This window comes from Pinus tabuliformis, chromosome 8 (assembly GCF_031772625.1).
Source record: "Pinus tabuliformis cultivar Carrire ecotype Pingquan chromosome 8, CPIR1, whole genome shotgun sequence".
NCBI lineage: Eukaryota > Viridiplantae > Streptophyta > Pinopsida > Pinales > Pinaceae > Pinus > Pinus tabuliformis.
Genome location: NC_142294.1, coordinates 33,803,291 through 33,821,538, shown reverse-complemented (window position 1 = coordinate 33,821,538; position 18,248 = coordinate 33,803,291).

The window sequence follows — 18,248 nt, the reverse complement described above, 5'->3', positions numbered from 1 at the left end:
GTTCCAGATCTAAAGAAAAATCTGATTTCAACAGGGCAGTTAGGCGGTGAAGGTTGTGTGACAACTTTCACAGATAAAGCTTGGAAGGTCACCAAAGGAGCCCTGGTAATAGCAAAAGGTGAAAAGGTTAGTACATTGTATTTATGCAATGGTATTTCTAACTCTGTTAATGCTTTAACTTCCAAAGGAGCAGATGCAGCATTATGGCATCATAGGCTTGGACACATGAGTGAAAAGGGGATGAAGATTCTTCACTCAAGGAATTTGTTGCCGGGTTTGAAGAATGTTGATTTGGACTTCTGTGAGAATTTCATTTATGGAAAACAGAAGAGAGTTAGATTTCTCAGAGTTGGGAAAGAAAAGAAGAATGAAAAATTAGAGCTTGTGCATACAGATGTATGGGGACCTGCTCAGGTATCATCTCTCGGTGGCTCTCGTTATTATGTTACTTTTATTGATGATGCAACTAGAAAAACTTGGATTTATTGTATTAAGAATAAATCTGATGTATTTGATACTTTCAAGAAATGGAAAGCTTTGGTTGAGATTGAGACAAGAAAGAAATTGAAGTGCCTTAGATCAGACAATGGAGGTGAATATTGCAACAAAGAGTTTGATAGGTACTGTTCAGAACATGGAATTCGCAGAGAGAAGACAGTTCCAAGAACACCACAAGAAAATGGTGTGTCAGAAAGGATGAACAGAATAATCATGGAGCGTGCAAGGTGCATGAGATTGCATGTAGGATTGCCTTTACAGTTTTGGGCAGATGCTGTAGATACTGTTGTTTATCTAATAAACAGAGGGCCTTCAAGTTCCTTAGATGGTGGTGTTCCAGAGGAAGCATGGACAGGTAAAAAGGTAAACTACTCTTTTTTAAAGCCTTTTGGTTGTGAGGCCTTTGTCCATATTGATAAAGAAAATAGAACAAATATTGAGGCAAAGTCAAAGAAATGTACCTTTATTGGATATGGTGTTAATGATTTTGGTTATCGCTTATATGATTATGAAAATCACAAAATCATTAGGAGCAGAGATGTAATATTCAATGAAAAGGTCTTGTATAAGAATCAGTTGTAGGAAAAGAAGAAAGAAAACGAAAACAAGGAATACGCAGTTCTTGATGACATCACTGAAAAGGTAAAGGTGCCTGAAAATAATAATAATCAACAACAACAACCACCACAACAGCAACAGGCACCCCAAACACCTAAAAGTGGTGTTAGAAGATCTACCAAGATAAGTAGACCCCCTGAACGATACTCTCCTTCATTATATTATTTATTGTTGACTGATTCTGGTGAACCCGAATGTTATGAAGAAGCAATGCAGGTTGAAAGCAGGAAAAAGTGGGAGGTAGCCATGGAAAAAGAGATGGACTCCTTAATGCATAACCAGACTTGGGATTTAGTCAGGTTGCCTGCAAGAAAAACTACATTGTAGAATAAATGGGTTTACAGGCTGAAGGAAGAAGATGGAGGAAAACAGAGGTATAAAGCTAGACTTGTGGTGAAGGGGTTTGCACAGAAGAAAGGTATTGATTTTGATGAAATATTTTCTCCTGTTGTTAAAATGACTTCAATCAGAACTATTTTAAGTCTTGTAGCAGCTGAAGATTTGCATCTTGAGCAGTTAGATGTAAAGACAGCCTTTCTCCATGGGGATTTGGAGGAAGAGATATATATGCAGCAGCCACAAGGATATGAGGTGAAAGGGAAGGAGAAACTAGTGTGCAGGTTGAAGAAGAGCTTGTATGGCTTAAAACAGGCCCCAAGGCAGTCGTATCTAAAATTTGACAAGTTTATGTCTGAACAAGGTTATACTAGATGTCACTCTGATCATTGTGTTTATTTGAAAAAGCAAAATGATGGCAGCTATATTATATTGTTATTGTATGTAGATGACATGCTTGTTGCAGGATCTAACATGCAGGAAATAAATGTGCTCAAAAGAAAATTGGCAAGTTCATTTGCAATGAAGGATTTGGGAGCTGCAAAACAAATCCTTGGTATGAGAATAACTAGAGACAGGAAAAATCGTAAATTAACATTGTCTCAGAATGAGTACATACAAAAGGTGTTGAAAAGATTTAACATGCACAATGCAAAACTAGTTAGTACACATTTTGCTAGCCATTTCAAACTTAGCAAGGAAATGTGCCCAAAGACACAAGAAGACATGGATTATATGTCTAAAGTTCCATATGCATCAGCAGTTGGAAGCTTAATGTATGCAATGGTCTGCACAAGGCCTGATATTGCACATGCAGTGGGAGTTGTAAGTAGGTACATGAACAATCCAGGAAAGGAACATTGGATGGCAGTGAAATGGATTCTCAGATATTTGAAAGGTACCACAAACCAAGCATTATGCTTTGGTGGTTCAAACATCTCCCTACAAGGATATGTTGATGCAGATATGGCAGGTGACAGAGATAACAAGAGGAGCACTACAGGATATGTATTTACTGTTGGAGGAACAATTGTCAGTTGGGTTTCAAAAATCCAAAGTGTTGTTGCACTTTCAACAACAGAAGCAGAGTATGTTGCTACTACAGAGGCTAGTAAAGAAATGATTTGGTTACAAAGGTTTATGGGTGAATTGGGTAAGGAGCATGATATGGGCACGTTATACAGTGATAGTCAAAGTTCCATTCATCTTGCAAAGAACTCAGCATTTCATTCCAGGACTAAACACATACAGCTCAAGTACCATTTCATACGATCAGTGTTGGAAGATGGAGAGTTGAAGCTAGAAAAGATACACACTAGCCAGAATCCTGCAGATATGCTAACAAAAGTTGTAACCAGGGAGAAATTGAGAATATGCTCAGTTTCAGTTGGTCTTCAAGGATGCCGATGAAGATGAGAAACAGCCAGGTCCAAAGAGGAGTCATTGTCCAGCAAATGGAGCAGCGGTGGAGTTGCTACAATCAGTCTCCAAGTGGGAGATTGTTGGGTGTGGAGCCTGATTATCTTCTATATTCAAAGGTATCGCCACATAGGACCCCAGTTCGAAATGGGGGCGGCAACGCCGCCCATAAAATATTCGCTGCAGGGGGGGTCCGGGGGGGGCGGTTGCGACCTTTGGGAGCCCCCCCCCTGGCGGGGGGTTTCGGGGGCAGCGCCCCCGAAGCTAAAAATAGCTGTAAAATTGCCTTGTAAAAGTATAGTAATTTCTAGTCAATATGGGTCGTTCATTAGGTGGATGATCTGACGGTAGAACTTATGTTTAGTTTAGGGTTTTTTGCCCTAGAAGGCAACCCCTCTCTTTGTATGAGGGTATTGTATTTGAGGCTGTGTGATAGATGTGTATTCTGTGAGCGAGAAATAGAGAGGTGAGACTGTGAGAGAAAACAGAGGATATTACAGCGGATTTGCTGTAGGTTGTGTCTCTTCATTTTTCTGGATAATAGAAAGGAAGGACTGGCTATTTGGGGTGGACGTAGCCCAAACTGGGTGAACCACGTATATCTGTGTCTCTCTTGTTTTGTGCGTTTTCTGTGTTTATATTTCTGCAATATTTTATGTGTTCCATTGCTCCGTAATATATAATTTTCTAACAAATTTACCTTGATTTCTACAAATTAGCAATCACAAATCCTGAATTGAACTCTAACTCCTCCAACTCAAATTTACTGAGCAAATTGGGTGACACAAGCCATGTCATAGAAGTTAACTGCATCCAAGTTGTTTGTTAATGTGGAAATTCAAATTTTCTCAATTTAATCTAGGTAAAATCAAATTGAGAATTTCTTATTGCATTTTTCAACAGAGGGATTGATTGTTGCATGAACTCAAGGTGTGAGCAATTTCTAGACAAATTAGGGTTTTGTTTTGTAAAGTTGCACCTCGAAGTCCACGAACCCCAAATTGACAATTAAATTTTGGTCCATTAATATACCCTATACTACAACCAAACTTTTCATGTCGTTTTCGAGGAGGTGCTTAGGGGATAGACCTTGGTGACCTACCAAATTTGGTTTGCTTCTTTACCTAGTTTTTCTTGCAAGATTACATTTCCTTAGAGTTGATTCCTTTAATTTGTTTCTTTCCTCCAAATTTTGTTCATATTTTTAAAAGGCTTACAGTTTTAGGGTGTTGTAAGAACAACTCCTATATACAATAATTTGTGATAAAGAATATACTAGGTTTTTGAGAATGAAAAAATGGGCCTTGAGAAAACTTTCAACGAGGAGTTTTGATATTGTTGTTGAGATACAAAATGGAAAACTCATGAGTGCAGAAATCAATATTTTGCTTGAAAAATTTAAAAATTATGTTCTTTTCTCTTTTATTTCACAATTGGATGATTTGCAGGAAGAACATATGCAGGATAAAATGAAGGACCACTTTTCATATTCTACTCCAAAAATAGGAATAAGCACTTCCTCAAAGATTGTCCACTTAGGAGCCTAAAAATTTGCCGAATTTGTGAGAAGTCTCATTCAATAGAACATTTCCCATCACTTCTAAGATTATTAGATGTACTCAGGGAACGTGTCTAGGTATCAAATTGATTTCTAGGTATAACTCAAAATCCATCATCATTTAATTCTTGGACTAACGTTTAGTATCCTTAGTAGATTTTTCAATAAACTTATAATCATATAGTTTCATGGAAAACTTTATTCCTCCTTTGATTGAATATCCTACTTTATCTCCACAGTGGCTCTCTCCTTGGCACTCTCCCTCAACTCATATACCCCCATGGCCTCAAGAATGGTTTGGATATTCCTCTCTAGGGAAGTCTCCCATGCAAAATCAATTACATGAACAACAACAACAACTGCAATTTCTATCCAATGTACCATCAAGCTATCATCATCTATGGTCCCAAATACCTGTCCAATCTTACCCTAATCCTTACCTTAATCCAAACCCTAGACCTATCCCTAATCCATACCCTATCCCAAACCTTAATCTAAACCGTAAACCCAACCCTAATCTAATTCCTAGACCAAACCCCAATCCAAAGCCTTGTCCAAACCTTAGTTCAAACAAGGAGGTTGCACAACAATTTAAAATACATGTATTTCCCATTGAATCCCCTACCGAATGTAACTTTCTATCTTCCAGATTGGAGAAGCGAGTGAACTTGGAACTTATCTTATCACTAAAGAAAAATTACCCTAGGAATATCTAATTCAAATACCATTAGAGGAACAATCTATGATTGGAATTTGTTCTAAAGTTGTTGTTGAAGCTCAAAACCAAAAAATACTTGTATTAAAGAAAATATTGATACTTCTACATTGTAGAGTAGGAGCACAGAGTCAACCGCCCAAAAGAGAGCTACCTCTGAATCTAAAGCAGCCACATCATCCAAATAATATCATTTCTTGCTACATGACTATGGCTCTTCTTATACTTGTTACATTACAAAGATAGGCTATAACAACCAGAACCAACTGAGACAAAATGAGTGTAGAGATTGAAACAACCATGATAAAAAGGCCCAATCTGGTATCAACCTTGATACTAGCCAATAAACAAAATATGGGACCTTGATACTAACCAATCTTGTAGCACAGTTGATTGATAATTAAGCCAAAGTTTACAATGCACTTTTGATCAATGGTAAGTGGAGTAAGCTTAATAAGAAAGGATTGATGAGCCTTAATTTGCATGAGTCTCATGGTATATTCCAACATATTGTGTTTGATTATGGAATAATTCCATATGTTCGCATAAGTAAATATGAAGGATGAAGGTGGGAACAATTTGGTGCCTCAACTAGTTGGTTTCATTCTAGACTCGAATGCTATAATACCCCCATTTGATTCCATTAATTATGTTGATGTAATTAATTATGTAATGGTTCTTGTATTAACATGAATATGTGAAACGAGTTAAACCCAAAAATGATAATTTATGTGTTTTACTTTTAATGAAAAATATCGAGTAGTTGATTGAATTGGTGAAACACCTAAAATGAATAGGATACATTGATTGGGATCTAATGATGGGAATGATGGAAGTGTTGCATTTTGAAATTCCATTGCCTAGAATTTTATTATTGAACTGAAATAAAATAATAAGAAAAAAAAAAACCATTTTTCCTCAATTACTAGAAGTCAATTAATGAAAGAATTGGACATTGAACTACCAACTCCAATAATTATAAGAGATACTTGGGGTTTATAAAAAAATTATCCATCAGTGGTATGGATAAGTACCCATCTATAAATTACTAATCAAACCCATGGAGATGTTAATTTGACCCATGAAATCTCTTACTAAAATGGGCAGAAGAAAGAAAAAATCATGAGTAGAGAGAAAGGGAGGCCCACGAATGGATCTAGGGGGAATGATACCAACTAGGGCATCCCTTCTTCTTCATAAGTATGGTGACCTAATCATTTTTCATCGAATCAATATCAACCTACTCTCTCATGTGGATCTTTGATTTCATTATGGGATCTGTGAAATTCGTGTTGGTCTCATTTCATCAACACACTACACTTCCCCAAAAATCCATATAACACATAGCATAGTGTTGTTAACACTTTACAAATCTCACAAGAGCCACAACCAAAACTCTCCCCAATGTGAAATTTTGTATGAACCTCATATTCTCATAGCCCCTAGCACTTGGGTTTAATTACATTTGAGTGTATGATTATGGCTCATGACCAAGGGCTCAACTCTAAATGAATTAATCATTTCCCCCCCATATGTCAACACTTTCCTCTTATAAGCAAAATGTGCTCAACTCCTAACTTAAACACACAACACTCTTACCTCATTTTTCCACTACATATGACCAAGATTTCTAACCAATGCTTAACCTTCAATTGCTTAATACTTTAACATTACCTTGATCTATTGATTTGGGGTCTAGATGGATCTCAATGTACTACATTTCAATTGTGTCTAGACATGTTTTATGGGAACTAGATGTGCAGGTTCCACCCTAGATGTATACTACTTTTCTTGGATGTTATTTCAAAATCCCGAATGTGGTTCAACGATCTAGATTTCTTGCACTAGATATCTTAACATTGTGGGTGTCACAGAATAAAGGTTTTGATCCAACAAATGTGGGGATCTGGTTGATCCCCCCCTCCTTTACTTGTCGAATAGTTAGATGTCCCATGAGTTGGATAAGACTTGAACACACTTCAAAATCCAGTCTTCTCAAATAAAATTTCTCTGAATATGGTTTGATTGTCCTGGATATCCTTACTCCATCTGGATATCTTAACACCACACTTACTCCTCAACTGGAAATCTTGGATCTAGCTTACAAAAGAATTTTTCTACAACACACATAGACCAGAGTTAGAACCTTGCAATGGAACCTTGATTACCAATTGTAATATTCACTTCAATTGACAGGAAACTCCTCTGCAATTTATGGCAAACTCTATATTGTGGCTTTTCACTATGTATTCATTATATCATTTTCATATATGTTAAAGTTTTAAAATTTTTTCCATACAATTGATAGACCTACTTTGTAGAATCTATTATTCCCCTATAGACAAGGATTTCTCTACTTATTGACTTCATTGATCGATCTACAATGATTAATTAAAAAACTAGTCCTTGTCGCTATCCTCTAATGTTAAATCCTTCAACATACTCTCAATGTTCACTTCGTTAAGAGTATGCAAACTCATAATTTCTTATTAGATATGAGTGTGCCTACTAATATTCTCCCAAATACTCGTTCATAAAACACTTGTTAACTAAAATACATAGATATTAGGCATATACTTGTTCATAAAACACTTGTTAACTGAAATACATAGAGATTAGGCATACACACAAATGGAGGATAATTAATGCAATTACCATTAACACAAAATTTGTACAATATGTCATGATTACACAATAATTATTGGCCCACTACACTCTTCCTCTCAAACCTTTCTTGGCCCTTAGCCTCTCTAGGATAACTCCACTTCTCTTCTCTCCTTCTATCCTCTATTTTTTTCCTTTTTTCATTTAAAATCATCAATTATATACAACAATCCTACTATGTTGAGATCCACTAAAGGTGCATATAATCTCCTATATCAAATCTAAACCTAAAATATCTAACTCCTCAACAAATCTCTCCAAATAGTGCATTACATGTCAATGAGGAAATAATCCCTCATTTCCTAATTAAATCTCTATTTAGACTATAAAATCAACCTCCTATTGTTAATACATTAAACTAAGTTAAATAAATTAAGGGAACTCACTCCCTTTAGTAAATTCCAAGACCTCTCTTAGATCTTTCCACCAATAATTGACTTGGATTTTATGCTCTTGCATCTGTCTCCCTCGGTAAAAATAATTCATTTACTCTTGTTCGTGAGTTATGAGTTTTCTTCTGCTAGTTGTTACTTGCACCTCTATTGTCTGACATTTTTTCAATTGCATGTGCTTCTACTACAATTTCTTCTCCTCTTGGATCCAAAACTTTGTTATGCTGTTGTCCATTTGCCTCACTATCGTGATCATCTTTAGGAAGCTTTGTCCTTATGATAAAACTTCTCATTAATTGTGTCCTCTTCACCCTTCATAGTTGTTGATGTGTTGATGTTGTTCTCAATCTTCCTGTCTTCCATACCTTATTATGTAATTCTCCACTTACCCTATTGATGTACTCTCTTACATTCAACTAGTTTATATTGATGATTGTCTTCATCACTTTAGTATGCCTCCTCCTATGAAATTTCTTCATTGGTATACATAATTCCTCAATCTCAATGCCCAACATACTATTTTGTTGATCCATGTTGTTGACACTACTCCATTGTAGATTTTCTTCGAAATTTAAAAAATTTATGGCCTCCATTGGAATTTCACTATTCAACTTCCATTCTTCATCCCTAGAATTTTTTCAAAAATGTTTAAATTATTTTGTTGCCTCCTCCGCGGTTGTTTTAGGAAATATTTACTTTAATTTTCTAAACTCTCACTTTTACCTACATTTGCAAGGGAAATGAATTTATTTCAACAAACATTAAATATCAGAAAATCACCATTAGTCATAAGAATGATTGCTTCCTTCTCTTCATTGTTGTCTTCAAAAATGGAGTATGTTTTCCTTCCATGTGCATTAGTCTCTCTTTGAACTTTTGATTCCTATTTTACATATTGCTAGTGAAATTTCCTATTGTCTTCCTCCTCATTATTCTTGTCTACAATCTCCATGCAGTCCTTCTCAATCCTCAAATTGTTTATCCATTCCTCTAACATTCTTAATTTTGCATTCAAATATGAATTTCCAAAGATGCCATCCCTAGTTCCATGTGCTGGAATCTTCTCATTTTTGTCATCATATTCTTGTATTGAATGAAATAAAAATTCATTCTTGAGTTCTTTCATTAACCTCTCAAGAAATTTGATTTTATCATCAAATTTTATTAGCATTATATCTAAATGTTTCTCTCATTATCTCCTTGATCCTCCTTTGGGTTGTCTTCATGAGCCAACTTTACTTGGTTCAGTGCACTAATAGTTTCTTTCAATTGTTCTCCCTTAGTTGCATCTATCCATTTTGTATGATCTTCACTTTGACTACACTTATGAGGAAATTTTTCCTCTTCCTCTATGGCAACAAAATTTTGGTTCCATTCTTGTTTTATCTCCATGTTATTTTTTAATGGTTGTCCATCATATTTGGTACCTACAAACCTATATTCATACACAAGTTATTAGTTTCAAAAATATAAGGCTCTTTGTCTTTCATTGGTGTCTCTGTTATCATATCTTCATGTTGATCTGGTCTTTCCAAGCACTTCATGAATTCATCCTAAATTTGATTTTCTTCTTCAAGTATCTTCCATGTTCTAGTTCACAATAGTGAAGTTGTTTTTCCTTGTACTCAACTGCTTTGAGTTCCTCTTCCTTCAACCAAACACTCATCATGTGCTTCATCTTCTTCCTCAAATTTCTTACCAACAATTATTTAGCAATCCATTTAACTTGCTTCTTCATTTTCCATACACATATTTGGCCTTTTAAACTTTCCTATAGCATTATCATCATTATGTAGATTTGTTCTTTCATCTCAGCCATTTCTCTGTAAAATTCCTTTTGAATCGTCCTCTTCATCTTTATGCCATTTTCTTTAGCATTCTCCTCGACTATGTTGTGGCTTTCATTCAAACCCTATTTATGGCTATCAATAGTCATCTTCACTCTATCTCTTTGAACTTTCTTGTTCGCTTGTGACCTACACCCAAGACTTTGCAATAGAAAACCAGTTTCACCTTGCTACAAGTACCTCACCAAGATATTCTCTTTGAACATGGCCTTTTGTTAACATTAGTTCTGTCATCTGGAACCTTATTAGCTACCTTTACTCCTCTAGGCTTCTACACTCTATTCGCTCTCAAGAGCTACACCATCTCTTTCTTCAAACAACTCTACCCACATCTACCATTGTGGAGTTATCTTTACAACTTCTACACAACCTCAGCTGGGATCCATTCTCCTATCTTTGTTTTGCAACCTTTGCAGCAAGGGTTACCACAAAATATATTTTTCTTTCTCTAATACTACCTATAATCAACAAATACTTTTCCAACTGTCAACTATAAATCATAAAGACCCTCCTTTTACCTGTCAAATTAGATCTATACTTCAAGAAATTTTTTGAGTTGTGTGTTTCCAATTATTACAAGACTCTTATATTACCATTCTTCTTTAAGCTCTATTTGAAATTCTACCCAACTCTGCTCCTAATATGGAGTTGTCTCTACTTTGTACAACATTCCTTGTGCTTTATCTCCTTACCAAACCTCCATTATTCCTTGCTTTAACCTATTAATACATATACTCAAATGTATTATTAAACAAAGTAAATATATTACCTTTGTGTCTCCATATTCCATTCAACAATTCAATCATTTTTTTGATTCCTTCTGACTCTTCTCCAACTCTGATCTTTTGTGTTAATCTTCTTCTAGTGTTGTCAAAAGTTCTCTGTAAACAGTCAGTAGTTTTAACTCTATTCTACTCTGATACCAAGAATCGATGCCAACTAGGTTATCCTTTCTTCTTCATAATCATTGTGCCCTAATAATTTTTCATTACAATGATCTCATCCTACTCTCTCATGTGGGTCTTTCATTTCATTATGGGATCTATTAAATCCATATCAGTCTCTTTTTATTAACGCACTACGCTTCCCCAAAAATCCATATAACACACAACATATCATTGTTAACATTTTACAACTCTCAAAAGAGCCACAATCAAAATTCTCCCCAATGTGCAATTTCATATCAACCTCAAATTCTCATATCCCCTAACAGTTGGGTTTAATTACATTCGAGCATATGACTGTGACTCATAACCAATGGCTCAACTCTAAAGGTGTTAAGTCTTTCACCCCTATCTGTCATCACTTTCATGTTATAAACAAAAGGAACTAACCTCCCAACTTAACACACGGTGCTCATACCCTTTTTTCTGCTACATATGACCAAGGTTGTTAACTGACATTTAACCTTAAACTCTTTAATATTTCAATGTTACCTTGATCTAGTCATCCGAGGTCTGAATGGATTTGGATGTACCACACTTCAACTGCACCTAAATATCTTTTATGGAGACCAAATATGAAGGGTCCACCTCGGATGTCATTTTAGAAGCTCAAATGTGGTTCGATGATTTGGATAACTTGCACTAGATATCTTCGTACTGGCTCTTGTTGGATAAATAATTTTATATGGAAAATTCAAGGATCTGATTGATCCACCCCTCCTTTACTTATCAAATAACTGAATGTCTCATGAGTCACATAACACTTGCACATGCTTCAAAATTTATTCTTCTCGAATAAAATCCATATAGATATGGTTGTATTGGCTCTAATATCCTTACTCCATCTGGATACTTTAACACCACACTACTCCTCATATTAAATCTGGGATCCAACTTAAAAAGGAGTTTGTCACATCACACATAGACTGGAGCCGGAACCTTGTGATGGAACCCTAACTCCCAATAGAAATATTCACTTCAAGTAATGGGAAACTCCATTAAAATTTACGGCAAACCCTATATTGTGGTTTTTCATTAAATCTCCATTATAATTGTTAGTTCTATTAAAGGTTGAACTTTTCTCACATATAATTGATAGACTTACTCCATAGACTATATTTGTCCCTTGTAGACAGGGATTTCTATACTTACTATTAGAGTCCTATAGTGATAGGATTCATAATTTTTGAATTGGCTGAAGTTAAATCTTGTAATATTGTACATACCTTTGCTTTCTGCAAATGTTTTCCATATTAAAATTAAAAAATGTAAAGAGGGTATGTCCTAAAAGAAATATCAAAGGACAAGAAAAATAAGAAAAGATCAAAAAATGAAAAAATATGAACCCCAAACAAAAAACAGATCATGAAAGTGTGCAAGTCCAAGTGCTACTACTTTTTACTTTACTGTCTTAAATAATGGTTGTGTGCAGCTTGTCATATATGCCACAACCCCTGATAGTCAAACTGTTTAATCATGACTACTTCATGATTTGAATTTCATGTTTATAGTTAGAGAATAAAAATCTCACCAAATAATTTAATCCTGGCAGATTAGTAGATAGGTAGAGAAATAAAAGGAGCTCATCAGCTTAATCTGAGCCCTTGGAAGATATAAGATTAGAAATAGATAGTTTATTACATAAAAGAAAAAGGAAAGAAATGGGTTTGCTAGCTTAAATGCACCCACCAAAGTGAAACAAAAAATGTTAGGGTAGGTAGAAGAAAGGTTTTAGAAATACAAATCTTTTGAAGCATAAGCACTACTATCATGCTTAACCATGTGTTTCATTGTGCAGGGGCAATTATCAAACTGAAAAGCATATTCATAAGCTGATTTGCCTAACTTCCCCTTCATTGCACTTCACCCCCAATTATATACTTACTAATTTCCCTTTTACCCCTTCATGGCTTATGAAGGCACCATTTCCATTCATTTTGACTCCTATGCCTTGGTTTCAGGTATTCCCTAGCCAAATTACCTTCTACATTCATCCGCCTTCCCAAAAATCCCTTTCCCCTAGTGTGAAACCCTTTTTCCCCTTGGAAAAATCACTTTCCCTTTGTTAAATTCCCTAAACCCACTAAACCTCTTATCCTAACTTTATTCCCCCCACACCCCCCCCAATTACTTTATTAACTCCGAAAATTCATTTTCACCCGTTATATTTTATAAACCCACATTATTTCATAAACCCATAGTAAATCATGGGTTAGTTACGCTTAATCGTAATTAATCCCATGGGTCCCGCTAACTTCCGCCCCATCACCCAGTCGTGCAACTTTGTCGCGTGACGGTCGTTCGATCATCCACCCCCAGATCTAACGGCCCTTGCGCATATCACGTCTGCTCAATGCCCGCCCTTTACCGACCCGAGAGCACGTGATATGGGCGGTTTTGCTCAGGCCCATTTTACTACGTGTCAGCCTCTCGCATACATCGCGTTCCCTCAGCAAAATACCACCCGACCCTCATAAGCAGTGCAATGCCCTCCAATACCACCTCCCCACCATAAAGCAAAACCGTCACTATACATATAATTTCCCCACCAATTCTAACTGCTCCCCGTTAAAAGCCTGCATACCCCATTTTTGGCCTTTTTCATCCATTTGCACTGTTGAAGCCTCCGAAGCACACCAGCGCCCTCAAAGCTCCTACAACCAGCTACCAACTGCCAGAACCTTCCAAAACGCCATCACTGCACACCTCAAATCTGCAAAAGCCTCTGCAAACCTCAATTTTAAACCAGTTGGCAACGGCGACTATAAAATTCCAGGTATTTAAGCATAAAACCTAGAATTTCCCTCTCATTTAAAAACGTACACTAAATTCATGAAATAATTGAATGAATTTTATTGAATTCCCTTTTAAATTGAGAGTATTCCCCTCCTAAACTACCAAAACCCCTACCTACAAACTGTTGATACCCTACTCTTGTCACAAAATTGCCAAAACTTCACTTCTAATAGCCATATAACCCAAATTTCCACACTTTATTGTAGAAATGGCTACCTAGACTTCTCTAGATGTTAGACCAGTGACAACCCCTCATTTAGACATCAACCACCTAGCCCTGGCAGATAGACACTTCCAAATCAAAGATACAGCCACCCCATGCCACCTTCTGACAATCCACTATTGGGCCAAAGATAGGTTCCTAAACCATGCTGATCATATAAACCTTTGGGAATCTAATCTCCCCAAGTATACATTCCCAGAAGTCCACCCTTTCCCAGACATAATACATTTTTTCCAGGCCTGTTATGTTCCAAGCCATAGGGCTATTGAGGCACCAAACCATGAGATTTATTCACTATTATTGTTGAATCCATCAACCAGATGCTGCAAATCCATCCTAGTCCTAATTTGACTCCATTGTCCATTGGACACCTGTTGGACCTATACATCACACTGGGCCTAGACAGGATCAAACAAATATTTCAGAATTTCATCATTGAGGAGTGCCATACTCCTAAAGACATTCCACCCTATGTAGCCACTATTTTTTCAGAGACTGGCAGGAGAATAATTACCATGATTTCATGCATCCTAGGATGGACATCAGACGAGTTTGTGGATGAGGTCATCATGGCCTTCTTGTCCATTTTCACTCCAGGCAAGCCTCCTGCCTTTTTGTATGATTATCCCCAATTCATTACAGATAGAATGCATGAACATCTCACTAGACTTCCACAAAAAGAGTGTTCAAATACTCTTCAGTGTTGTTTCATATGTTCCTCTATTACCAAACAGATAAATTCCCTTTAAAGATCCAGAAGTTGGACACCAAGGGAAAGGAAAGATCAGTTATCTTCTGGACACCAGTGGTCCACAAGTTTTCCACCTCATACAAAGACTTCATAGACTCTTTTGCATACCCAGTCATGAACATGTTGACTTCCAAGGTTCAGCCTAGGATCAGCCCAAAAATTAAAAGAGTACTGCAACTGGCCAAGAATAGTAAGGTGGGAGACTGGTACCTTTACCAAAATCACACTGAAATCAGGATCTATGGTTGTGAGCTAGCCCCTTACAAATTGCCTAAATACCTCCCCATGAGGATATTTTCCCTTGAATACTTCAAGCAAATGATAATTGTAGATGAGGTCCACTTCCTAGCTACTAGGAAGAAGACACAGTTTAAGATGAAAAACCAAATGGGCCCTTTCATCTGCAACACCAGAGAGGCTGGACCTGAGGCTGATAAGATGCTCCAGGAATTGAAATTCAAGAATAGTTTCATCTGGCATTATGACCCTCATGGGGTTATAAACAAGCTCAGAAAAAAGGTCAAGATGGGACCTTACATCCACTACCCAAGACCTGACATTGAAAAGAGTGCTAATCAATCAGAATGGGTAGAGAATACAATGATTGATGTGGACAGCACGGTGGTATATGTGGAGAACACCATGATTGATTTAGAGAAACAATTTGACCAGAGCTCTTTCCTGTAGGTTCCAGAGTTGGGAGAGCCAATGAACATCACTCATGTCATTCACACCTCTCTCAATGAGGAGAAGAATCCCAAAAGAAATAGGGATCAAGTTCTACCATGGAGACCACTGATGAGCAATTCAAGCTAAATAAAAGGCCCAAATTGAATCATGTGTCTGAACAGGAAGAAAACATTGCTTCAAAAGAAAGGGTTGACACTGAGGAAATGGGGCAGAGTAGTAAATAGACAATAGAGACAGCTGCATCAGTAGAAACTCAACAACCATCTACTTCCAACACACATATCATACAGAGACAGAAGAGTGTGGAGGTGTCTTCCTTTGTCAGGCCAGCTGACAAGGAAATAGACATCAAAGAAAGATTTAAGGAAATTAAAATGAGGAATGAAAAGTTGAAGGTAGACACATATGCCAAGTACCTGAAGATGACACCACCAAACCAGAGCAGATTGATGTCAGCCTTTGACATCAAAGAAGGAAAAATGCAGGTGTCATTCCTATAGCCCATTGTACATCAACCCAAAACCTCAGCAGATTACAAGAAGACCATCTTTTAGGTCTTGGCCAAGGATGTTCATCACATAGATCAAATATAGTTCCATAAACAGGCTAGAGAAATGATCTACTCCACCCTCACAGCAAAGGCCATGGCAGCATTCAAACTGAAAGATTCATTGGACAATGTAACAGCCCAGTACAAACTGGAAAAGGCTTCCTCCAGCGCCAAAGACATCAAGATTAAGTCCTTGGAGGACCTGGTTATTGAAATGGGCCATGACCCAAAGGACATCATGTCTACAGAACAGTTAATCAAGAAGAAGAATGAGGATATTGCAGCCCTCAAGAAAAAGCTCAAGTTGCCTCAGTTACAGCACTCACAAACAAACAAAGTCCTGAAAATCAAGACAAATCATGAAGAGATGATGGAATTGGTGCTACAACTCAATGACTAATTGAAGGAGATGGAAAAGGAACTAGAAAGCTTGATTCAACTCAAACAAGCTAGTATTGATAGTGCTCCTCCAACTATCATTCCAACAGTGACCACAACTGTACCTTCCACTCTGGCAACAACATTAGCTCCCACTGGTCCAATGGCCACTACATTGCCAGCATCAACTTCGAATACATCAGCAATAGCATCAACAACAAAAGGTACCACAGGTGAAGAAGTGAACAGGCTAGTCAAAGAAATGGAGGAAATGTCCATTCAGACCAATGAAATGAACAAAGTCAAGGAGAATGTCAGTAGCCTTGAGACAAATTACAAACTTGCCCAGATTATGCATAAGGAAGAGCAGCAAAAGGCTACAAGAATGAATGAAAGGATTAAAGGCCTGGAGAAAGAACTAACCTTGACTAAGCCAATAGGAAAGGCTAAAGAGCAACTGTGGGCCAATATCATTGACTCTATCAATGATATTTGGCCATCTATCCAAGTCATTTTTTAGCAGATTGATTTGATTAAGCAGGCAACAGAAGCTATTGAAAGGGTGAAGATGGAGCTTGGAGATATGCCAGAGGAAGCAGCAAGAATCATCCACTTCCTCAACTCCAAGAATAAATATGAGCTACAAGAGCTTGAGATACCTGATAGGACAGGTACAATTTTGGAAGTCAGGAGAGTCCTCACTAAGAGGAATTTAATGTTGAATCTAGAAGATAAGTGTCAAAACATGCAACTAGTCGTTGACAGGTTCATGGCTAAGTTTGAACTGTTGAAAGAAAATAGATTACCTAATCCCTTAGTTATAAATGAAAAGTTAATGACACAAACATATTACAAAAAGAAGATCAGGGAAGTAGCCAAAGAACAGGTGATGACTGCATCTATAAGGGCATGCCAACAGGGAAGGTCTTGTACCAAACTTTTGAAAACATGTTTTACCTCCAGCATGAGGTAAAAGACTTGTTTATTAATAAGCCCACTTTTTCCAAATACACAGAGGCGGATGAGATATATAGAAAAATTATCAATATCCAATTACTAGATGAAGAAAGATGGGAAAAACTGAATGATTTATTGTAGTAAAAACACAATAAATTATAAACAATAAATTATAAATGTACAGTAAAAAGTGAAACAGTAGGGTAAAAGGATATTGACAGGTCAGCAAGGTTAAAATGTATCAAATAAAAGAGTATAAGGTGAAAGGTTAGAGTGAAACAGAGCATCCAGCGTGAAAGCCAAACAGCCTAGCAACATAAAGGGCTAAAAATCAAAGTCTACAACCAGCAAAACCAAAATAAAAGGGACAGCATGAAACAATTCAATTGCTGTCTCTATCTTCTTGCAAGAAGATATTTCTTTTTTCCTATATTAGTTCTGAATACATTTTCAGATATTTTGTAATTCCTTTTGTATAAATACTTCAAAATTCGAAGCATTAGGTGTGGATTATTTTACATTTGTAGAGTTATTGTGATCTTGAACCTAAGGGTGATTGTACCATTTTCAAGTCAACAGAATGGAGCAATTAATAAAAGAATTTCGCTACAGGATTCATGAGATGAGCCATTTGCAGTGAATTACTTTCTTTGTGTGATTGTGTTACCTTTCTTATGTGTTTTCATAATCTTTAATGTGTTCTAAAATCTAAATGAATTAACTTGAAATATCACTCAGAATTTGTTTAATTACACTCTGTTTTTCACAGTAATTTATTTACATGTTTTCTTCTTGTTAGAGAAAGATTTCGGCGAAAATCACATGGAATCTCATTTGTCGATGCGTTTCGGACCAACCAGTGTGGTTCATCGTCAGGACGAGTTGAAGAAATAGATCCAGCTTAGCATGTTA